Source organism: Alosa pseudoharengus, unplaced genomic scaffold (genome assembly GCF_046254945.1).
Source record: "Alosa pseudoharengus isolate Yale_2024_CS ecotype anadromous, Long Island Sound unplaced genomic scaffold, YU_APseudo_1.1 YU_APseudo_1.1_scf_15, whole genome shotgun sequence".
NCBI lineage: Eukaryota > Metazoa > Chordata > Actinopteri > Clupeiformes > Clupeidae > Alosa > Alosa pseudoharengus.
Genome location: NW_027468620.1, coordinates 26,460,242 through 26,485,154, shown reverse-complemented (window position 1 = coordinate 26,485,154; position 24,913 = coordinate 26,460,242). Strand labels below are relative to the sequence as shown.

Sequence of the window (24,913 nt, the reverse complement as noted above, 5' to 3'; positions counted from 1 at the left end):
CCGTTATGAGTGCACCATCCGGGAACTTGCAGCGCCCTTCGTGTCGTTGGAATTTTCAGTGTGAACACCCTCATGCACTCAAATTAGGTATTGTAAGTGCAGAAGTACGCAATTTGAGGCAGTCCTGGCTTCTTCTTCGTCTTATAACCTTTTCTTTTTACCTTGACATGTTGAAATAACCGTTCTGAAGGTCTGGAGTGGGGCAAGAGAGTTATTTTTTCAGATTTTTTAAAAAAGCTTATACATTTTGAGAAATAGGGGATTAAAAATGTTAAAAAGCTAATTTTTCCCCCATAGACTTGAATGGCACATTATATCTCCAGAACGGCTTGACGCATATGCTTCAAATTTGGTACAAGTGTTTGTATGGACTCAAACAGGGCCGTAGTCACCATAGACTTTGGGGGGGACGTGTCCCCCCCAATATTCAGATGTGACCAAAATGTCCCCCCCAATATTCGGACATACAAAAAAATAAAGAAAAAAACGCTATAGGCTACTACAGGAAACCAACAAGTTCCGCCATCTGAAATGCAATCAAACGTAAATAACAAATTAGTGACCTATTCATGGTTTCAGAGAGTACACTGTGAGTGGTTTGTCCTGGAGGTTTTGCGTTTATCGTTTGAGGCGTGCGCTATCAAAAGCTTCCTGCTGCGGTGCAGGCTGTCAATAATATCGCAAAAGATACCGGTACAATTCTCACAAAACTTGTTGGAAAGGTGTAGCACTGTCTAAGGAAACCCCATTCATTTTTGAAGCTGATCAGACTCAAAGGGAACTTTGAAGCATTTTCCATATTGTAGCCTATTCTCTCGCAATGATAGCGAAAGTGAAACGTGTCCTTTTATTTGAATTTGTGCGTGTCTGTGTCATTCATTTCTTTCACATGTCTTACAACATAAATAATGCATTCATATGCTAGTAGTAATGTCAGAAATGAACCGGTTTATAACAAGCCTCTTAGAAATGGCTGTTGCATCTTGCATGTTACATTTAGATGCACACTCAATCGCGCATCCATGCAGGCAAAACGTAGCACTCAAATGTGGCGACGGCACAAAAGTTGAAAAAACTTTTACAATAGCGGTGATAGCCTACAGTTAATGTGAATCGCGGACATTAACCAAAGAAAGGAATTTCCACCTCAATTCACCAAATAAAGGCTGTGTTTCTACATTTTAACACAAAACGTAATTTCTGTCAGAAACCAGCCTATAATGCATAGGGTAACTTGAGGTGAGTCAGACAGAAGAGGGACCTGTCTTAGCCTATATTGAATCCCATCCCTTTCAAACAACGTTAAAATTGTGTGATTAGCCGCCAGAATAATAAAATCAAAATACAAAATATGATTGGGCTAGGTCCAAACCTATGAGTAAGCATTCAGTGTAATATAGAGGTTATCAAAGATACTAGTTTGTATTTTCTTTTAAAATATACATTTTGGGATGGAGTCATACCACAGGTCTATATCCAGGGATGGATTATTGAATGGGCCTACTGGGCCCCAGAGCTCAGGGTGTGTGAAGTTGCCTCTCCGCCCTTCTCTTCTATTTCCACAAAACTCACAAGTCGTCATAATATAAAGGATCATTTTTTTTTTTTTAAAGTCTTCCTGGGAAGTATGCCCCCGGGCCCCCCTATCTTAACAGGGGAGGGGTTTTTTGCATCTATGCAGGGGTTCATAATCCATCCGTGCCTATGTCCGTCAAATGTTTGGTATATCCTAATTGACTGACTTAACTAATGACTTGTTTGTGATTTTAATAATATTTTTGCATGGCAGGAAATGTATTGAAATTCTGTTATTGAAATTCACACCGCACCACAGATTTGGTCCCCCCCAATGTGACATCATGGCTACGGCCTTGGACTCAAAGATGAAGTGAGTTGATGTTGGAGGTCAAAGGTCAAGTCCATGAATAGTCTGAGCGCGATATCTCAAGAATGCCTTGACATACATGCCTGAAATTTGGTATGAGTGTTTGTATGGACTCAAAGATGAAGTGAATTGATGTTGGAGGTCAAAGGTGAAATGTCAAGGTCAAAAACACCTTGAGTGTTATATCTCAAGAACGCCTTGACACACAAGGTTTTTTGCTACGGTTTGTATGAACTCAAAGATTAAGTGATTCAATGTTTTTTTTCCAGGAATCTCCCCACAAACATTAAGCCAGCAGCTTTCCATCCACTATTGTAATTCCTCTGGCATTACATTTCTAGTTCTATATCAGAACCCCTGACATACATTCCAAAAAGAAACTAGAGTGTTACCTTTCTTTAGAGACCAGCCTAGAAATGGCCCAATCCAGATCATGTTAAAGTTGCATGTTTTTAAGAGTGTGTGCATGGCTAGTATTGTGAAATGGGATGTATTTTAAATATTTGTGGTTATTACATAGTGTATTAATGCAGTAGGCCTAAGCGTGCATTGTACGATGTAATGGTCCTATTCATACTTAAGACAAATAATACTCATTATCAGCAAAACACTTTCCAGGCCCTATCTGGCAAGCCCAGTAAACCCACAGTAAAGTGCTCCATACAGCTTTTGTGTCTTAGTTTTACAATAACACAGAGATTGTTGCATAAAAATTGATCTTGAGGCATTAAGTCAGACGGAGTCGTTTGGTGGTGCTGAAATTCAACAGAGCTTTATTACAGTACCGGAGATGATCAGCTAGTCACACACCAACAAGATCTGAAGACAGATGAAACTCCACCATCTTACCGGAATCTTCCATAAACTTCAGCCGCACAAGCGTGACACAGACAATATCATTCATATCAAAATAGAGTTTATGTAAATTGTCATAAGAGAAACACAGCTGTGCGATGGCGACCATACATTTCTGGCATGCAAAGGCCTCACTCCATCCCTCAAGGCCTATTGTTTAATGTTTAATGTAGAATAAAATACTGTATAATATTTGATCCCTGAGCTATTATGACCCTGTTTATATAAATGCTGCCTAATATGATATGAGGCATCTTCTTGACTTGATGTTATTTTAGCAGACAGGAAATGTGTCACTCTTGTGTGTTAAGCTTCATTTGTCATATATTTCAGTATTAATTCAAAGGACATTAGTACAGATATTGAATGAAAGGTGGACATTATTCTTTCAATATTATTATATAGTTTGAGGGTGGCATGGCTGCACTTTATGTTCAGGTCTGCGTGTACAACCCCAATAGAGTACTAAAGTGTGACATCATGTTTCCGTAGCAACCAATTTTCTGTTCTACACAAACCAAATTAACAACGTAAAATACTATGCCAGACCAAAGTTTTATAGAAAAGGAACGTTTTTTTTATTAAAAAAAACTGAAACTAACGTGGTGTAAACCGCTATCAACATGGTGCAATGCTTCCTGAATGCAATCATCAGTCAGAGTCTCATAGCCTACTTGCCGATTTTTTTTCAGGTTTGTAAATAAATTCCAATTTTTTTAAAAAAAGTGTCCGAAGCCACCCCGGTTGACAACGTTATGTAATCAGAACAGATTAGGCAAATTTACTGTTACGTTATAAACTTTATCTTTCATACTAGCGCAAACTTTTCCTTTTAATACCCTGGAAAAATACATAAAAGCCTCCACATGTTTCAATCTAGTGATTTTCACCTCTTGAAATTGATTTATTCTCGTTTTAAAAGAAAGAACACAGCGAAGCAATGGAAAATGCCATCTCTGGTTCGGTTGTTTAGAACAGAAAATCTGGTTGCCAGGACAACGTGACGTTTTCACTTTAGTACTCTATTCCAAAAAAGTTGGGGCGTTGTGTTAAATGTAAATAAAAACAGAATGCGATCATCTGCAAATCATCTGCATCTCCATATAAAAGTTATGGAATGATAAAGACAACAAAATGAGGTTAACTATCCGGCATCATGATTGGATATGAAAACAGCATCTCAGAGAGGCTGTGTGGGCAAATAATGAAACAATATAAGAATAATGCTTCTTAACAGGAAATTGTTTAGAATTTGGGGATTTCATCATCTGTAGGCTGCATAATATTAAAATGATCAGAGAATCCAGGGAAATCTTTGAAAACAAGGGACAGGGCTGAAAAACAATATTGAATGGCCATAGTCTTTAGGACCTCAGATGGCCATTCAGATGTTTCTGTAAAGAAAATCAATGTATGGGCTCAGGAAACTTCTGATAACCAGTCTATGAGCACAGTTTTTCACATTTAAATGAGGAAAGGATGATTGTATGCTGTCTCCCGAATGCTTCAGTGTCTAACACAAAAAACAAACTTGCAGAAATGGTGTCAAAATATGCAACTAACGCATTGGAACAAATTACATTTACAAAGAACAGCTGTATGTCCAAGAAGATTTCAAGGAACATTTCTCGGCTCTATGAGCTTGGAATACAAATTTTCATCAGTGTCCCATTCCCACCAGAGGGAAGCTTTGTATTTACCAGACTATTTAGTTTAAACACCTGGCTTGCAAAAACATGCTTTTCAGTTGGGATGAATTTTATTGACAATTTTAACCTTTTCTGGAATCGCAGGGAATATTTCAAACCAAATATAGCACAGAGCTGAGTTAGACTGGGGCCACCGCTCACTTCTCTCTCCTGCACCTAACATTTTTTCTGCCAACCTTGAGCCGAGCCTCTGATAAGCGCTCTGTAGCCATACAAATGGGACAAGTTGATGACATCAACAACTCGGCTAGACCAAAACACTCTGCACAAGCTGAAACAGAGATATACCCAACCCCCCCTGCTGTGGGGCCCTCTGGTAATCAGCCGGTAGCCTTCACTGAAATGCAGACCTTGGAGAAACATAAACAACCTGCTCAACAATGCCCAGCCATGTCGACTGGACACGACAAGGAGGATGCTGCTGAAATGACTCAGTCAATCACTGGCGTCAATCACTGGCAATACAATGAACGTGAGGAGATAGCACCTATCAAAGCTGCTGAGAGGCTATCAGAAAGGAAGGGTCATGTTGCAACACCAGTACTAATACCCCTCCTCACCTCCGTTGACTCCTTGCCACCACAAAGACACAACATGGAATACACTACTGGAATACCTGCTGAAAGCGAAGCGTCTGCAACAAACTTTCCAGAACCTCAGCAGGCAGACGGAGACTCTGGATCAATATTCAACCCCAACCTCCTTGATTTCCCATCACCATCCACACCCAAGCACCTCCCCACCCAATCAAACTCCCCAGGCCACCCAAACCCCCCTAATCTTCCATCACCATCCCCACTCCATCATCCCACCACCCAATCAAACTCCCCAGGATCCCCTGAATATCCACCACCATCCCCACCCAAGCACACGATGTTCCCTGCAAGAATGGAGAGACTGCTACCAGTAGCCATGCAGATTTTTAGTAGCCCAAGACCGTCAACAGACAGACAGTGTTTTACTAGCCCAAGACCTTTAGCACCAAAGAAGTGCAGGGCACCTCCACCCCCTCCCAGTTCAAAAGGATCTCTTAAGCAGCAGCAACCTCTTAGTTCATATTCTCAGCCGGCATATAGCACGGAATGTGCAGTGGAAAATACTGAGAAGTACTGAGCAGAAGGGGACATTGATGACTGTATTGCATGATATTCTCAGGGTCCCTGCAATAGAAATGGTACTGACAGTAGTTTTGAGAACATGCCGGGACCCATAAGCCTAGTATGACATTCTCTATTCCTGATAAGAAATAGAAGACAAGTGCATCGAGCTCACAGGGTAAACCAGTCAAATCTCCTACCTATACCACAAAAACCTCATATTTCCCCATGGATCATATTTCCCCAACACTTACAGTAAAAATGTTCTAAATATCAGATCGCTTTCAAATAAATCATTTTAAATTAATGATCTGAAAAAAATTCCAGTTCCAGAAAAAGACATGGGGATAGCAACCATTTTTAAAATGTCTTTTCAGTGCAATCAGTCATCATTCGGTGACTTTACATAATTTGAGTACCTGTGTTCACGCATTAAGTCTTCTCCTCAGATTTTATTAGTGATTATTTACAGGCCTCCAAAACATTCAGCTAAAGTCTTTCTTGAAGAGGTGAACTGCTGTCAGTTTGACTATCTAAATATATCAGGGTAATGATATATGTGGATGTGGAAATGGAAAATCCTGAAAACAATTATGCCAAGGAATTAATTGCACTAATCGATACTTTTTTCCTAACACAGCATGTATAGGGGCCAACACACTCTCACGGACATACCCTCGACATTGTTATCACAAAGGGTCTCAATATCTCTACAACTGTTAAAGACCTGGCCTTATCCGATCATTTCTGCATGTTCTTTGATGTGTCTAGAATCATGAATGATCAGACAAGTGCTCTCTTTGAGAAAGCACTTTCACAGAGGTCAAATCTATTGTCAGACTCAGTAGAAGACTTACTAGATCATTTAAATGGCAAATATTATGGATGACATTGCTCCATTACAATTCAAGGTATAAGGACAAACAGAAAGCACCATGGAAGCAAAATCCAGCGGTTAAACTACTAAAAAGAAAGTAGGAAGACCGAAAGAAAATGGTCTAAATACACACTTCAGATCCACTATGAAATCCATAAAGAGATGCTCCACACATATAACTCTGAAATATGCAAAGCAAGTCAGTCTTTCAGTAGAAGTCCAAATTACACTCATGTACTATTTTAAACTGTCGAAAAGTTAACAAATCCCCCCTCACAATTAGATAGATAGATAGATAGATTATGAGGGGGGATTTGTTAACTTTTCGACGGTTTAAAATTAGCGCCTGAACTTCTCTCAACTAATATAATGACTTTGAAAAAAGATGCAAAGGTAAAATTGACAAAATCAGACTAAACATATCTGCTCAATTACTAATTCAACAACCGGAAATTCCAGCTACAAATAGAGGGAAATTTAACTAGATGTCAGAGTTCAGCTACCCTGGAAATCCAGAGTTCTCGTGAGAGCACAATTTATATTGTCTCTGCGATGAATAATGATGCATGTAGCTTTTACCCTTGCATCGCGAGGAACCAATCACATCGGTGTATCTGATATAGATGGGCCAGAGGCGAGCTAAACAGATGACGACAGCTCTGCAACGAATCAGTCAGTAAACATTGGTCGTAGTGTTATCCAATTACGTTGAAGTCCGGAATCAATCAGTAAACATTGGTCGTAGTGTTATCCAATTGCGTGCAGTGAGATTTTCAAATGCATGCTTGGTGCAGCCCCTCGAGTTGGGCCATTTTCATTATTCGTGGCCAGACCCTTAATCTTTCTAGATTACCAGAGTCTGGATTTTCCAGGCTAGAGTTCAGTTTGATAGACTACAAAACACTTGAAAAAACAGTACAGAATCTCAGCTCTTCCACATGTGGCTTAGACACTGCCTACCAATTTATTCAAAACTGTTTTTCACCTTATAGCAAGTATGTATATAAGTATATATACTCTTTTGATCCCGTGAGGGAAATTTGGTCTCTGCATTTATCCCAATCCATGAATTAGTGAAACACACTCAGCACACAGTGAACAGAAGCACACACTAATCCCGGCGCAGTGAGCTGCCTGCAACAACAGCAGCGCTCAGGGAGCAGTGAGGGGTTAGGTGCCTTGCTCAAGGGCACTTCAGCCGTGCCTACTGGTCAGGGTTCGATCCGGCAACCCTCCGGTTACAAGTCCGAAGCGCTAACCAGTAGGCTACGGCTGCCCCCAAAGCAGCAGATGTCCTTCACATTGTAAATGTATCATTGCTATCTGCCACTTTTCCTATGTCACTGAAAACAGCTGTTGTAAAGCCACCTCTCAAGAAGAATAACCTGGATGCTAAACAATTACAGGCCAACATCCAATACCTTTTATGCCAACCTTTAAATCTAGACTTAAGACCAAATTGTTCTCAGATGCCTTCTGCACTGAGTTACAAATTCTTAATTATTCTACCTTATGTATTTTATTTTTAAATATTTTACCTTGTGCGTTTTTTTTTTGTTATTATTTTTATTATGATCTTTACCTGTTAAACTATTCTTTGAATATTGCCCTTCTGCTTTTATTTGCTATTGTTGTTTATGTAAAGCACATTGAATGACCTCTGTGTATGAAATGCGCTATAAATAAACCTGACTTGACTTAACACAAACGCTAGTGTAAATTCTACCATGCAAAAGATAAATTGTATTTAGAATTGATACAGAAATGCCACAGACTTATCTGGGCCTGAGCTCATTTAAGATGGACTGAGGTAAAGTGGAAAACAGTCCTGTGGTTAGACCAATCAAAATTGTACTATTTTTTTGGAAATCATGGACTCTGTATCCTCTGGGCAAAAGATTAGAGGGACTATCCAACTTGTTATAGTGCTCAGCTCAAAACCCATGGTGGCATAGAGGTGCATTAGTTCCTATGGCATGAACATCTTACACATCTGGCAAGGCACAATTAATTCTGAATGACACAGGCTATATACTGCCATTCATATTATGTCTTTTTCAGCAAATATTTCAGGAAAACAATCCCAAAATGAATTCTACACATATGGCCGTATAGAAGAAGATTGGGTGCATCATGGAATGAAAACATGATTCAGAAGACCACAGACTGTTGAGCAGCTAAAATCCTATATTGGCCAAGAAAGAGACAACATTTTATCCTCAAAACTCTTGCAACTGGTCTCCTCAGTTCCTAAACATTTACAGAATGTTATGAAATACAGGGGTGAAGCAATATTGGTAAACATGCCCCTGTCCCAACTTTTTTGAGACGTGTTGTTGGCATGACATTCAAAATGAACACATATTTTAAAAAAAAACAAAAAAACAATACACTTTCTCTCCTTCCACAGTCCCAACCTTTTTGGAATTGGGGTTGTACAAAGATGTTTCGCTTCCAGGGTGTCAATGTTAGCTGACCATGTTGGTAGCACAGGTAGGATGACAAGTTCAAGCAGGTTCCATACTAGTAGGTGGCAACAGTTCAGGTGTAGCTTGGCCTGGATCTGCTGCTTCTCCTGATTAGTGATGGCACACAATGAAAACAATGAAAGGACCCCGTTCTTAGCCTGGGCATTACCTGAGCTTGTCACCAGTCAATCACGTCTAAAGTCTTGATAAAAAGTTAAACACAAAATGTAAGATAACCAACAAAAAAAAAAAAGGGGGGGGGGGGGTCAGGTTCATAAGTCAGGTTATGTTACATTCATGCACACCATGTCATGTATGTGCTTTGAATACGTACAAAGGATTTCCATTTGTCTTTCACATGATGCACTAAACTATGTTGCCACACTGAAATATATATACACAACTTGCATTGAAAACAACACATTTCTGTGTCCAGATAGGGACAACACATTCGTTTTAAGAGTGTGCCTTTATTGTGTAATGCTTTTAGCTACAGATTGTACATTGATGTCCGTAATTCACAAAGGAAATTGGGAAAATTAGTCTTTTTAAATTGTACAATATTGAGGGTGGGCTACTTTTACCCTAGATGAGTTGTTACTGATTTTATGTAGTGTTATCGTAATGTTTCTTGTCTGAAGAAAGCCAGACCTGAAGTGTTTCTAGACTTACAATCTACCATCCGCTCCTTACACATTTTAAGATCTGTCAAGGCTGAATTGTTGCAACAATCATGTGTAAAGCAGTGGTCAACTGAGAGGCTCCCTTCCCTGCATTGTGACTGATGCAAAAAATACTTAATTAGCATGACATTTCAAGTGGTGTACCAGCGATTGTCTGTAGCCGTATGCTTTTGGACAGTGCGGGCAGCTGTAAGGTTTCTGTCTTGTGTGGATGCGCTGATGTTTCTCTAGGCAGTACTTTCTGCTGAAGCAGTGTCCACAATTCTTGCACACATGTGGCTTCACGTCTGTATGACTCCTGGTCTGGTGATCCCGTAGGTCAGTCAGCACTTTGAATCCCTTGTGGCATTGCTTACAGGTAAAGGGCCTATGCTCTGTGTGCCTTTGCTGGTGCCACAAAAGCATGCATGGCTTAGTGAAGCTTTTTCCACACACCTCACACGAGTGCATTCTCTTTCTTTTCTCTTCCTTTTTGCCAGTGTGGATCCGCATGTGATCGGCGAGGGAGTCTGACCGCGGGAAGGCCTTTCCGCACAGATGGCATACATATGGCTTTTCTCCTGTGTGCACACGAATGTGTTTTCTCATGTAATCACTCTTTTTAAATGCTTTCCCACAGGTGGGGCAGATGAAGGGTTTCTCACTATTGTGTATCTTCATGTGGGCCTTCAAAGTATCAGCACTGCTGTAGCTTTTCCCACACGGCAAGCAAAGGTGTTCCCTTAAACTTTCAGATTGTGTCTTTGGTTTATCAGCTTCTCTTGCTCCAGGTTTAGCCTTGCGCTTGTACCTCACAACATGGCAAACACGGCCTTCCTGAATTGACTCCTCATATTCCGTCAGCGTCAACACTTCAGTGTCATGGTTACCTCCCTGTGCCACCTGGACACTCTCCTCCTGGCGGACATTTAAAAAGGCCACCGAATGGTCAGCGTTATTGTCACACAATTCATCAGTCTCATCAACTTCAACCTTAGACGTCATACAGTCCTGAAATGGATTCACAATCCTTTCTGCAAGTTCCAAAGACATTTGCTCATCGGAGTCCACTTCTGACTTAACCTCAGATTTGAGGTCAAAGAGTTCATGTTCAGTGTAAAGATGATCTGGACTACAACTATCCCTCTCCAAGAACAATTTCTGAGTACAAACGTAAGGACTCAAGTCTGGCTCTGATTTGACAGAGAGGGTCGAAACCACATCTTCTGGTGTCCAAGAATTAGATCTGTTACAGTCATTCTTAATCTCTGCTTCAAGATGTTGTGGTGTAGCCAGGTCAGTTTGTTGATCTGCAGTCTCCATTGTCTGTGTGGTTGGAAATCCAGTGTGTCCGTTCTTCATGCCAGTTATGGCACTCCTAGACGTTGAGTTGGGCTTAGTCTGATTCAATCTTCATCTAAGGACTCCTCTCACAGCCATCTGGACAAGCCAACATACAGTATGTCAGAGAAAAAGATTATTCAAGTCATTGCAATAAACATTTTTACTTAAAATATAGTCTGTGTTAGTGTTCTGCTATTCAACTAGTGCCCATTCAAACATGTTATTTCTGTAGAAAACCTGTAGCCAAATTACATGCCCGCAGGTAGGCCTGCTTTAAAAATATGGTGATGGGGAAAACATCATTCCAGCTAAGCATTCAATAATAAACGTGCAGTGAGCAGAATTTAAGTATGGCTGCATGTGACATTTTTTAGAGATCAAAATGACATAAGCCTAACAGCTGTTTTGGGTAAAGGCTATATTTAGCCTATTGAATAACTTGATAAAATAGAAGACAAACAATTTTGTGGAATGATGCATCATCATATGAATTTTGCAATGATGGTAGGCTACTTAAAAACAATCTCTGGTAGCCTAAAAGTGACATCACCATTTGTCTGCTACTCGTTGTCTGTAGCTGATCAAAATGACATAAGCCTAAAGCTCTGAGTTAAGGCTATATGTTTAGCCTATTGAATAACTTGATGATATAGAAGACAAACCATTTTGAGGAATGAGGAACGATGTGACTCAAAAACAGTCTCTGGTAGCCTATAAGTGACATCACACTCTTTCTACCACTAATAGTCTGTAGCTTGTCATGCTTTGCATGTGTCTGGCATTCTGAAACGTCCTTACATTCGGGACCATTATCGCTCGTTTCAATTTGGGACCTTACAGTCGGAATTGTTGTTTATTCAAAGTCTAAAGACAGCCCAAAGTAGCCTGGGCTATAGACCCCTATAATGTTTGTAAACATCCAGAGCCTAGGTTGGGTGCGCGTGTTATAACAATACGGTTATCTCCCTACGGTGCGACAGAAAGATTACGTCAAAGTTAGTTTCCCTACAACAGGACATGCTAAACATTCTTCTTATGGGAACCCAACGTTACGTACGAGGTAGTCGAGTCTGTTTTGCCTTGTATTGTTTATGTAGATAATACAGAAGCTACAGCACAGGATATATGTTAGGCTATATGAAGTTATGGTATTTCAAAAAATCCTAAAATGAATGGGCTTCTATGGGGGTTAGCAGAGAGATGGTCCATCCCATAGATATAGGCCTACATAATAAAGGCTAGATGTCTTATGGCGGAGTCTCTAACGGCATCACCGGCGGTCATCTTGTCACAGGCAAGCTATCTGGTGGGCTCTGTGGTACCTGATGTAAGGTGAGTGATCTGCACGAACACAAATACTCTTATCTCGCTGAAATCTTGACGGATTTACAAATGGTTTGGTTTTTTACAAACGTTATTAACGTAGCTATAATCTGGATGCTTGAGCATTTTTAAGCTATCATTTTTCATAAGTATGCAGTGTCATAACTACATCTCTGATGTTTATAACAAACCAAACCATTTGAAAATCGGTAGAAAATAGAGCAAGTTATGGTTATTTAAAAAGTATGCACCATTGAAACACAATGTTATGAGTTAGTGAGCTGACTGTGGCAAGATGGCCGTGAGGTGCGGACGTCGACCTCTATTGCAGTAGGAGTTAAGTCTTATAGAGACGAATGACCCATTAGACCTGCCTCAGACGAGTCCAGGAAGTGACGTCAATTCCAGAAATAAGTACATAATTTACTTTACTCTTTATGGAGAATACAGTGGGGAAAAACGTGTTTTCTTTTACAGTTCATGGAAAAAATAGTCACATTAGGTAGAATCTTTTTATTATTATTCGTAATTCACATGTATTTATTAAATAATCGATCGCGACTGACTGTCCACGTGATCTGCCAGTCAGCTGGGAGGAGCTCGTGACTCACGCATAGGGACTCACGGCAGATATTGCGCGAAATGTTGGTTTATTTAAATGTTGGTATCGTTTAGATGTCCTTCCTATTCATTAACATGAACATGATGACTGACTAAATAAATGACTACAATGTTTAATAAACCATTGTAGGCATACAAGTTATCATTATATCACATCAATTAGTTTTCTGTAGGCTAGTCTAGTGTGACATGCTTTACACTAGGCTACAGCATAAAAATAGGCTCAACAATAGGCTATCAACACGTTTGCAGTATCACTGTTGCAGAAATCACATACAAGAAAGCATCCTCTTGATTGTTTGTACATTTTTGCATATTCCAACATAAGGAAGCAGCATGAGGAAACTTGTCGTTTTTCTGCCTTATTTTCTAACTACTTTTACGAGTCTGCAGTATCACCGAGTAGCTGTTACAAGAGGGTCTGGCGTCCCTTTGTTATGACGCAACTTCCTGCGACGGTCATTCGTCGGAAAATGACTTAACTCCCTCTCCTCTATTGGCCAGCAGCGCGGACGAGACATCTAGCCTTTATTATATATATCTAGGGTCCATCCTGCCTTCATTGATGTTTCTGCTTCCGGGAATTCGCCTGCCCCCTTGATTTTGGCAGACGTTTTCCAGTAGGAGTTAAGTCATTAGTTTAAATAAACCACTGTTGTCATACAGTTAACAGGCCTGCATTGTAGCACATAAATTCAATATCAAGTGTTTCCCCTATATGTGTGTCTATCTATTTAGCCAACAGCAGAAAATAACAGAATATCCAAACGTTTTCAGTAGGCTAGCCTACCATTGTTGCAGAAATCACGTATAAGAAGGTATCCCTTCGATTTCTGTTTATTTTAGCATATTCCAACATAAGGAAGCAGCATGAGCCTCTAGTCATAATCGTCATGAGGACATTCCTCCCAAATGGCCCTATCACGTCTTTGAACTGACGTAATTAGGGCGTGTTTCAGCTCGTGCAGCTCGTGGAAGGCAACTGCAAGATCTGTCTGCAGGCTAAGGGTGCATTCAGAGCACCTCGGAATGACAAGGACCGCCCCCATGGCTACTTTGTTTTTCCGACAGCAAGTGTTCAAGTGCTTTGCCATCGAATGTGTGACAAACACGGATGCCACAACAAAGGTTAAAACATACACTCACTAATTCTAAACAAACAACTGTATTTGCTTAAAATATAGTGTAAGATGCTCGTGAAAGAAAGATATGCAGCTTTTCAAGTGATAAAAAGGGCAAATTCCCAAGTTCACATTAAAACTGTTGGACATGAAAGGCCACATGGACTACAAACGAACTACAACGTGACGACAAAAGTGATGACGAGCCCCTAACTGGGCAACTCTGTTAGCAAAATCTAGCCCCAGTTTCCGACCTGACTAACACATTAAGTGACGTGAATGACGCGGAATGATGATGTTTTCACTCGGAGAAAGGTTTTTACGAAGCCCATGAACGCTAGGTAAGACTACCGCGATATTTTAAGGCCATGTGACATGGTGTCACGGTGGTAAGTCCCTCCCCGGCTGACAGAAGTCGGACAGAATTTCTAACCAGTATGCATTGCGTCCATCCCAGTATGCATTGTGTTCAACCCAGCATGCATCACATCAAGTCAGATCTGCACAGATCTGCCGCAAGTCGAACTCCCCTATTTAGAGACAAGACAGACGAGTCCAGGAAGTGACGTCAAACCGGAAGTAGGTACTTAATATACTTATTGTTCATGGATAATAATACAGTGGGAAAAACGTGTTTTTTTGACAGTCTATGGGAAAAAAATAGTCGCATTAGGTACAACCTTTTTATCATTATTTGTAATTAAAGGTGCTCTAAGCGATGCTGGGTAACGTCACTTCTGTTGACTTTCAAACAAAACAGAGAGCTAGCTCGCTACTTCCTCCCCCTCCCTCCCGTGCTGCTCCCGTGCAATTGAAACTCTCCTAAACACGCATCTCGTCTGTGATTTGCTGGAACAATTTGTTATGTTTTTATGGGCTAGGTTTGCCCAGGTTATTTTTGTTGTCGTTTTTGGAGCCTGGGCTGTCCACAGAGATCGCGTTTTTTTATAGTGTATTCAGGACACAGACAGCTAGCGGTTGGTTAGGTGATGTTTGCAGTAACATAATGTGACATAAAATGTTTAGCCTAAAAACACGTGGCATCGCTTAGAGCACCTTTAACATTTATTTATTAAATAATTGATTGCGCCGTGATCCACCAGTCAGCTGGGAGGAGCTCGAAAAGACGACCCTGGACACACCAGCTGATGTGATTCACGGCAGATATCGCGGCTATGGTCCAAATTTCCTTCCTATTCATTAAAATGAACATAATGACTGACGAAATAAATTACTTTGATGATGTTTAATAAACAATTGTAGCCATACATTTAACAAGTCATCATTATATCACATCAATTAAGTGTTTTCAGTAGGCTAGGTTTCTGTGTGACATTGGTTTACATTACAGCAAAAAATCAACAAGTAGGCTATCAACACGTTTTCAGTAGCCACTGTTGCAGAAATCACATAAGAAGGTATCCTTTTGATTTTCTGTACATTTTTGCACATTCCAAAGGAAGCAGCATGGGAAACTTGTACGTTTTCTGTCTTTTTCTAACTATTTTTCCGAGCCTGATGTAGGCTACAGCTGTTACAAGAGGGTCTGTGTCCCTTTGTTTGATGCACTTTCTGCAACGGTTATCTCAAAATGACTTATGTCCCTCTCACGTTTTGGCGCAGTTGGCGTGCCACAGGCTATTTCTCTACTGTGCGACAGAGACGCGTGGTCATGACATGAAAGCCTTTTTTTTTTTTTTTTTTTTTTTTTTTACAAAAAACGGCTGCTACGTGTCATAACGTGAAATACAAGGGGGCCTTTCATACATTGTTGTGTTTCTTTAGAAATAAGCAAATGGATAAATAGTCTTTAAACGCTTCTGGGGGTCAATGGAATTCATGCTTTCCATAGTGGGTTCCGGATGTTCGTTTACAAAGCCAGTTTAGCTTGGAGTCATGCATGATTGAGCCAGAATCGGAGAATATATTATACACTGAAGAAAAACCAGACCCTCAATGGAATTAAATGTTTCTTACTGTCTGTCAAGCATGTTCTTTTGTAGGCCAACGTCTTCTCTACTGGCACTTCAGCCTAAGCACAAAGCATACCCCCAAACACTCACTACAGTAGCCTGTAACTGTTGTGGAAAAAACATGTAGGCCTACCCCCTCCCCCAAAATATATTTACCAATTATTTTGCAGTCCAACAACCTGTGCCTCCCATAAATGAGGTTGTAACGAATTTGGTGCTGTTTCGAAATGTCAGTATCAACATTATTCAACCGAGGCCAAGTCTACTCTCTTTCAGCAGTTCCTTTGCTGTGGCAATATGTGCTTCCTGCTGGCTCCAACTAAGCGTTGATATGCGATAGCCATAGAGGCGATAGCAGAGCCCGCCCGCGATAGCCTACAAAAGATCACGTGACATATGGAGGAGTTGGCTACTTTTTGGTAATGGGAAAATGCTTGCTGCTAGGTGTCTCGATTTAGTTCACTTTTGTGATTTGAGTCGGTCCATGATCCATAGACAGTAATTGGCGTTAAAAGACTTGTAACCTACTCCACAGAAAAGGAAGCAGGTTTTTGAAACAACAGAAAGATCACTAAAGGGTCCATCCCTCCAAACATCAACGTGCAGACGTGTCCACTCTGGGAGGCACTCTTAAACTAAGAACACCAGATGTCTGCAGCTTCCCCCTTGTCATCAGCCTCATCATTATCTGCATGAGTAATCTGCGTAATCGGCAATTCAGTACCATGATGGATGATTTAATACATTACTATTATAGCCTATGCCATTTCCTGTAGTCTACATAGCCTACAAAAGATCACGTGATGGAAGAGTTGGGTAGGAATGCATTCTATATAAATAGGGGTCTATTCAGCTCTTACTTTCGTGATTTGAGTCGGTCCAGTCTTTGTATAGGCCTACAGTCGTTCTATATATACAGTCTATGGTTAATACGTTCTCGCCACCTACTGGCGAATGTACAGTATAGAACACAACACTGTTCAGCATACACTTAGTTAAGTAAGCATTTTTATGAGTTATGGGTTGTATTAGGCCTATGTTATAGTATTATTAATATTACCATCAGCCAAAACCTCTGTATGTGCACACGTTTTAGAATGATCCTGCAAAGATTGAGGTGTAGAGTTAGGTCTGGCTGAACTATTTAATAATTTCTCATTGGACGTGGCATTCCAGGGTGGGGATATCCCAGGACATCCCCACTCAGAGAGCTTCAGATATGATGTGTGGTTACCATGACATTAGAAAAGTTAGTGTTCCAGACACTACTAACAACAAACACTTCCATGGCGTTTCAGTGTTTTAGGTCCTGTCCACATTAGGATACACCATATTTTATATTGCTGAATATAAACCACTACAAGACGGTTGCTAGTTAATAAAAACACAGCTTTTATATTCATAAAGTGTTTAACAGAGACTCAGATGATTCACAAAACATTGGATAAAAAAAATAGAAATTAGTAACAAAAATAAATAACTAAATAATGAGAAACAATAATCATTGTATAATTTAAAATTGTACAGTCTCATTAAAGTAGCAGTAGTGTAATAGAATGGCTTACTGAATAGATGTAATAGGATGTATAGCCAATGCTGATACTGACTGTAAATACTGGCAAATGTAGGATTCTTATCACACTAAATAAAAAAGGATGAAAATACTTTGGGTTGAGTAGAAAAAAACAAAAAGAGAAGAAAAAGAAGGAAAAGTAAAGCAATGCCATAGGTCTTGAATGTGGTCTTGGAACTTGAACGGTATATTTCCATGCACTTGCCCCAAACCAATACTTCCTTTGCTGTTTTTCATGCACTCAAACAATATACCAAACAAATTCCTGTTATTACCTCTTTTTACAATCAAACCCTAATTTTTGACTGCTGTTATTGTTGATTCAATCCATCCCTGTGTATAGTTGGTCATTTTGTGTGGGTCCTCAAGTGCACAGTAAAGCTGTACTTATACGGGAAGGCTTTTCCACATTCTGGGCATTTGTAGGGCTTCTCCCCGGTGTGGATGCGCTGGTGTTTTTCTAGCGTGCACCGCCGTTGAAAGCTGCTTCCACAATCAGTGCAAACAAAAGGCCTGATGTTTGAGTGGCACACTGCGTGCTGGTTCAAATCACTGACATCGATGAAGCGTTTCTCACATAGATGGCAAGCATATGGCCTTTCCCGTGTGTGACGCCGCATGTGGTATTGAAGGCCAGAGGCCTTGGCAAAGCTCTTGTCACATTGGCTGCATTGGAATTGATGTGGTTTGATCGGCTTTTGTAGTCCAGTGTGGATAATCATATGATCTTTCAGCCAATCAGAACGTGCGAACGCCTTCCCGCAAGTAGGGCAGACATACGGCTTCTCTCCGGTGTGTATCCGCATGTGTACCTGCAAACCATTGCAGTTGGCAAGAATTGTACCACAAAGCGAGCACATATACTGTTTCAAGTTACCCTGTTTCCTCCTTGCTTTATTAGTTTCACGTTTTGTACCTTCAAAAGTTTCTTTCTCACTATGCTGTTGTTTCACATGTCTGTTGTTCACTTGGGTTCTGTATCTCAGAAGATGGCAAACACGGCCTTCCTGATTCAAACCCTCAGGCTCAGCAAGCAGCAATACCTCAGTACTACTGTGATCTTCCTCTACTTGTGGTGTTGGATGCTGTAGTTTGTCTTTTTGCAGTGCACCCAGACTTCCCTCCGAATGTTCTGGAATACTACAGTTATTTACTTGCTCATTCATGAGTTTAACACAGTCTTTGAATGGGTCCCCAATCATGTCAGCAACTTCAAAACATAGATGTTCATCACTGGATAGTTCTGACTTTATCTCTGATTTGAGATCCAAAAGGTCAACCTTCACCTTGTGATCATCTGGATGGGTTGTTGACTCTCTTGAGAGTAACTCAAGTGAGAGAAAGTATGGATGTAAATCTGGTTCTGGTTTCACACTGATTGGAACCAGAACACATTCAGCTGTCTTTGTATCAGAACAAGCATTGCTGGTACTTTCACTTCCACACCTAAGTTTAAGTTTAGAGGATGGGGTTGAGGTGCGCTGGATATGAAAAGAATGTGGATTCATTATTTCCAACAGAAGTCCACATTCATGTCCTTTTATTAAGGAGTGCAGTTTTAGCAGTGGTGCATTCACAGTTCACACCTTACATCCTGATACTGGTTCAGCCTCAGTCTATGGCTCTCTTGGCAGTCCTATGGCGAAAAGAAAAATGTTTGATTGGTTTAGTGCAGACGGTCAATATTCAATCAAGAAATAATGTCAGACATATTGTATCTTATGAGGGGTGGAGTGTTCTAAAAATCTGTAAATCAAATTAATATAGACCCAAAACAGTTAATGACAATTACATTTATAGAGGTGAGACACATTCCAGTGTGTCTGTGAAACATACTGGGTCCTCTTTAGTTTTGAGGGAGTAAGCAATTCATCTTAAACCAACAAAACAATTCACACTCCATCCTACCCATGACAATATTAGTGCAAAACCAGGTGTTCTGGGTGTGCATCAGCAATGTCAGAGACTCCATTCTCCATGTTTGAAATCAGAGTATCATTGGCTATTTTATGGCGAAAGAACTACTTTGTGTTGCTTAAAATGTCCACCTAGTTTCACATCACCTGTCATAGTCACATCTCATAGGTTCAGTTACCTTCGGCTATACAAGCTCCCATTATGTTGGTGTATGCTCACTGGCTTGGCTCTTACCATAGTAGAATGACCTCTCGCTATTTTTACTATAAAGCGCTTTCAGATATAACCTCCGGAGTACATGCGGAGGTTTGTCAAACGGAGGTCCTACCCTTCGGATGATTCAGATATGATGCTAACCTGCGGACCTAATACTGACCTTATACGGAGGTATGTGTGAACGACATACACGCACATTACAGAATCTCCGTGTGGTTGTCGAGTGAGGGGTGGGGGCTTAGAGTTCACAAGATGCGAGATATATGACGCAGAATAGATGCGGCCGCTGCCTGTCACTGCTGCTTTTTGTTTACAAAGTGTAGCCTATGTATTATAGGCTAAAGAAGAGAAATCTATTGTGCGTAGGCTAATACTTGAAGTAGGATAGTCACGTAAGTGCGCACATACAGTATGTGTGCTTCGAGTAAACACATTTATCTGTTTTCAACGTAATGCAGGCGCGCGGGAACATATTTTGACCATGGGTGCTGAATAACAAAATAATGGATGTCCCACGATTTCTCCCCTAGCATGATATGATTTGAATTTAGACAGCTACGCCATTTCAACGCGGTGTATGAGTAGGCCTAAGAGCGAGAAGTTTTATAATGCCCTTGCCACTCCGACTCATCAATAAAAACTGCGTGCACACACACCAGACCAGCACTTGACTTTACATCATTAAACTATTTCAGTATATTGCTTTTCTGATTGTCAAAACCACACCTAACTTATGGCGTCTCCACTCCACAGCAAAAGTGTCCTAACCACGTTACAGCTGTTTCTATCTGAGCGACTCCAATAGTGAGAGGATTTCAGTGTCATATTTCGGTGGCACTAGCTAAGCTGTCGTGGAACTCGAGATGACATGTCTACTGATAGGCAACAGGTCTCACCAACACGAAATTCTAATTGCAAAATATGCATCCTACGTCATCTGTTGTACTGTAGTTATTCGAAATTGGGCTTTTCACAATCCAACGATATATCCAAAGTGCGAACTAGTTGGTGATGGTTTATGAAAACTGCCAGTATGCATGCTACACGGAGTTCTGACAGGGCTGTGCATGGCCTAATAAACAGGCAAGATATAACCCACGATCGCCATGGTTTCGTTGTCAATTCGTGTTTGTGGTAATAATGACAGCAACAATAAAACCATCTGTATCTTACGATCTTCATCATTCTTGACAGATCACCAGCCTCATCTGGATGGTCATATGCATAATAAGCCTATAGCCTACCTTTAGTTTTCATTTAATTTTAAACACGAATCTACTGTCTTTACTGCCGGGAGAGAAAAAATATATTGTATTCTTTTCTGTAGCCTAATTCTGCCTAAGGCTATCAATGAACAGAAAACCGTGTTGGCTAACAATTTATTAAATACTCCTGTTATTGTCGTCAACGACGTCGCTGTAGGCTACTGCCTTTTCAGCGCCTTCTGCTTATGATGATTCAGTCTTTTGAATTCGTTTGGCCTTGCCATGCAGTTGTAGGCTACAACGTGCCATTCCCTTCATGTGTTTTATCAAAATGTTGTATGCCCTCATGGACAGTAGCTCCGTGATGTCTGCATCTTTCCATGTCGGAGATTTTCTGGACAGCACTATGCCACTCCATCATAACACTGGCATTTAAGTCAGATTTAACCACATGGACGCACGAAAGAAACGTCACCAACACGCCCTCTCACTAGGTGTGAATTTTAACCGCATGTTCTACGCCTCGTTCAGACACAGCACATTTACATAATGTCCGGAGGAAATACTAGGTCGGGGGTAGTATAAACACCGGGTGAATTCGGACTTCCATATGACCGGTTATGTCGTTCAGATATACGGCCCCACCGTTTAACATCGGCAGAACCTCCGGTCTTACACGTATGTCTGAAAGCGCTTTATGACTTAATGATAATATTGCTGGAGCCCTCATACTTTAGCCACCATTTTAAGGAGCAGAAGAAAAAGGTGTGTTTTGCTCATCGTTTTTCCAGCGGTCCACTGGCGGCCCCACTGTTTTGCCAATTGTGGTCACGCTTTTATTTATTCAGTTCTTACTTCATTTTAATAGCATTTTATGTATGTATATATATATATATGTATGTACAATTAGTGAAATTAAAATTAAAGTTGATGGTGGTCCAACAGCAGACCATTAGTGCCACACCACCAGTTGTTAGCTGCCTGTGGCATGCCACTTCGCTGTTGGATTACCATCACCTTTAATTAATTTCATTTGTGAACATTAAGAAAAAGTAAACATAAAATTATATTAAAATGAAGGAAGAGGTATAACTGAATAAATGAATCAATTCATAATAATAAATAAAAAAAAGCCAATGATTCCATGATTCCACACTCCTATGAATCATATTTTTCTTAAATAGATTACAGAAACAAAATGGCTCTGATACCGGAGAGGCGTTCTAGGTGGTTTCCTAACCAAGCCATGAACAAAATCACCAGCAACGGGCAAGAACATGACACCTCTGATGACACCATAAAAGTGCAGCCATTGCGCGCACTTCACTGGGGTTTGCTAAGCAGGCACCATCCTTAAAAGCTGAGTAAAAGATGCTAATCTGAGAAGTTAGCCTACCTCAAGCAGCAGCTTTCTGGTTTCATGTCAGTTCGAAGAGTCTCCCTGACTAGTTTTGGTTTACGCTAAACTAACAGTTTTCCTTCGGAGTATGTCATTATTCAGCTCTGGACTAGATGGCGACGGCGGCGCCTGATGATCCAACTTTGCCATTAGCCAACTTTTAAATGTAACTTATCTTTTTAGCGGGCGTGGTAGCTTATCTTTAGAATAATACAATCCTTATCGACAGAACATGTCTAAGAGAGCGGTGCTTCTTCAAAGTCTTGTCTTTTTCAGCGACCTTACCAGAGATTTTATTGACAGATCCTACAAGACAGCTCTCGGGGACCGGAAGTTTACTATGTGCTGCTAGTCAGGGACAGGACAGGCAAGATTTTCAAAGTAAAAGTTGTCCGTCGTCAGATGTCTTGTTTTCTTATTTAGGATCATAATACAATTGCCCACCAATCGAATAGTCAACATTACCGAAAAAATAATGCACCTTTCACTGGCCTAAATTCAATCAAGAGTAAATCACTACAATACAACACTAGCCTATCTCATCTTTCATAATTCAGTCAGGATGTAAAAGCTGTAAAAAAAATAGGAATATGTCAATGAAAATGTGTAAAAAAAAAAGAGATGCTACCTGTTTGTTGTGTAGAATGTTGATTAATCAATTAAAACTCAGAAGAATTTTAGTGTAGCTTTAATGCACACCCGAGCGTTCATGAAACAAGCTGCCCTACTCTGGCTGATGTCCAGCCTTTATACCCCTTCAAGTCATCCTAGACTGGACCTTCTGTGGCTTTCCCACCACCTATGTTAATAGCAGACCAGGTCACAGATGGTACTTCACCTTTGCCCTCTCATCCTGTTATCCATACATTCTTTAGGTTTTGTTTACATTTCCTATCTATGACTTTTCCTGCCAGGTCTGATCTTTCACTTAAACCACTCCTTTCTCATACACTAAAGATACTACATACTTCCAGACATCCCAAGTCTCCCGGAAGTTCCGGAGTCTCCCGCATATTGATAGCGGCTCCCTGACGCCCGCAAATTAGATAAAATCTCCCGGAATCTAGAGCGAGCGATCAAGAGCGCGCACGCGAGAGGGAGACCTAAAATCGCGTGTGCATCTGAGTGTAGCGCGCACACGACAGGGGAGAGAGTGGTGGTGCGTGTGTGTCTGAGCGCATTCAAGACAGAGAGCATCCTGATCAGTTCAGTGTATCTAGGAACAGGAGAGTCACGACAGAGTCAGTGCCCCCAAAAAAGGAAAATGTAAGACCCATTTCAAAGTGTACCCTTGTTTATAAGAGTAAAACATAATGATAGGCCTAGTCTTGCATGCTGCACTGTTTGTAACAGTGTAAGCATTGCCCATGGTGGGTTAAATGATTGCAAAAACATGTTGAGGTGAGTTTAACTAGTGTCAATTCATGTGCATATTATTCAGGCCTATACTAGATGGCTTAGTTGCCAAGGCTACATGAAAAGACCAAACTGCAAGATCTACATATTTTATTTTCACAACTAGGCTACTATCTATAGGCCTTCCTTATTTGGTGTACTGACTAGACATTATTGAACAAACATATTATTCTCTATTTCAGTATCTAAGTAGGCTAACGTTTTTTTTTTGTATTTTATTTTATTTATTTATTTATATTTGTTTCATTATTATTATTATTATTATTATTCGTGATACCTCCCTGAAATTACTTTTTGCAGGTTGGGATGTCTGCCCAGTTTCACAAAATAATGATATTACACAAAATAAAGATACTACATAAAAGATACATAAAATATATATAAAAGATACCACAAGTTGCTTGCCCTTGGCTTACATATTTTAAGTAAAGATATGCTTTTTTGTGTATGTTGTAGACTTGGTTCCCAAGCTGTAGTAGTTACAGTACATCCTTGATTTCTATAAGCCTATCATTGGCATATAACAATATCATGAAATGTCTATAATCACAAACAGATCATTGACATAGTTTATTTGTGTGAAGAGTGTATTTAACATAAAGTAAAAATAATCTTCAGCAATACAGTTATGGCATTTTCTTTTTATAATAAATAAATGTTTTATCATCTGTGAAATAACATGATGAAAGGATAATCCATTTCAGTTCAGTTGAAAACGACACCTAAAAAAAGATTACCTCAACAAAATAAATACACAGATTTTTGTGTTTTATTTGTAACAGAAAAAGAGCACCAATTCAACTATCTACTGCTTTTTTGTGAAGGTTCAGGTGTCTTTTCAGAGACTGTGCATAAGGAAAAGATTTCCCACAGTGACCACAGGCGTAGGGTCTCTCCCCAGAGTGGATCCGCATGTGCTTCGTGAGACTGTCACTGCGCCGGAAGCTGTGGCCACACTCAGTGCACACATAGGGCCTTGTATCTGTGTGTGTGGCCTCATGGCTCCCTAGACACTGCTTGGTCATGAATGCTTTGCCACAGCTGCCACAGGAGAACTGCCTCTCCCTCTGTCCGCTCTCTGTTGTTAAGGAGCCATGCAGCCTTTCCTTGTGCAGCTGAAGAAAGCCTCGGCTTGTTAGTTTCTTTCCACACTGATCACACTCAAACGGACGCTCACCTGTCCGTGCCATTTCGTGGCATTTCATATGCTTAGCCAGGAAATCTGATCGGGAGAAGTCTTTACCACAGGTGT

General features: G+C 40.4%; 1 long non-coding RNA gene across 2 annotated transcripts; it reads right to left on the bottom strand.

Annotated features, from left to right (window-relative positions):
• Positions 1 to 9,157: 9,157 nt before the first annotated feature.
• Positions 9,158 to 22,578, bottom strand: LOC143124485 (uncharacterized). 2 transcript variants are annotated; one of them, XR_012987041.1, is made up of 3 exons: positions 22,531 to 22,578; positions 16,092 to 19,144; positions 9,158 to 10,993 (listed from the first exon to the last, which is right to left on the bottom strand). It is a non-coding gene; the product is annotated as an uncharacterized LOC143124485 (long non-coding RNA). The 2 variants fall into 2 exon arrangements; XR_012987040.1 differs by having other exon boundaries at positions 22,243 to 22,563.
• Between the last annotated feature and the right edge of the window lie 2,335 nt (positions 22,579 to 24,913).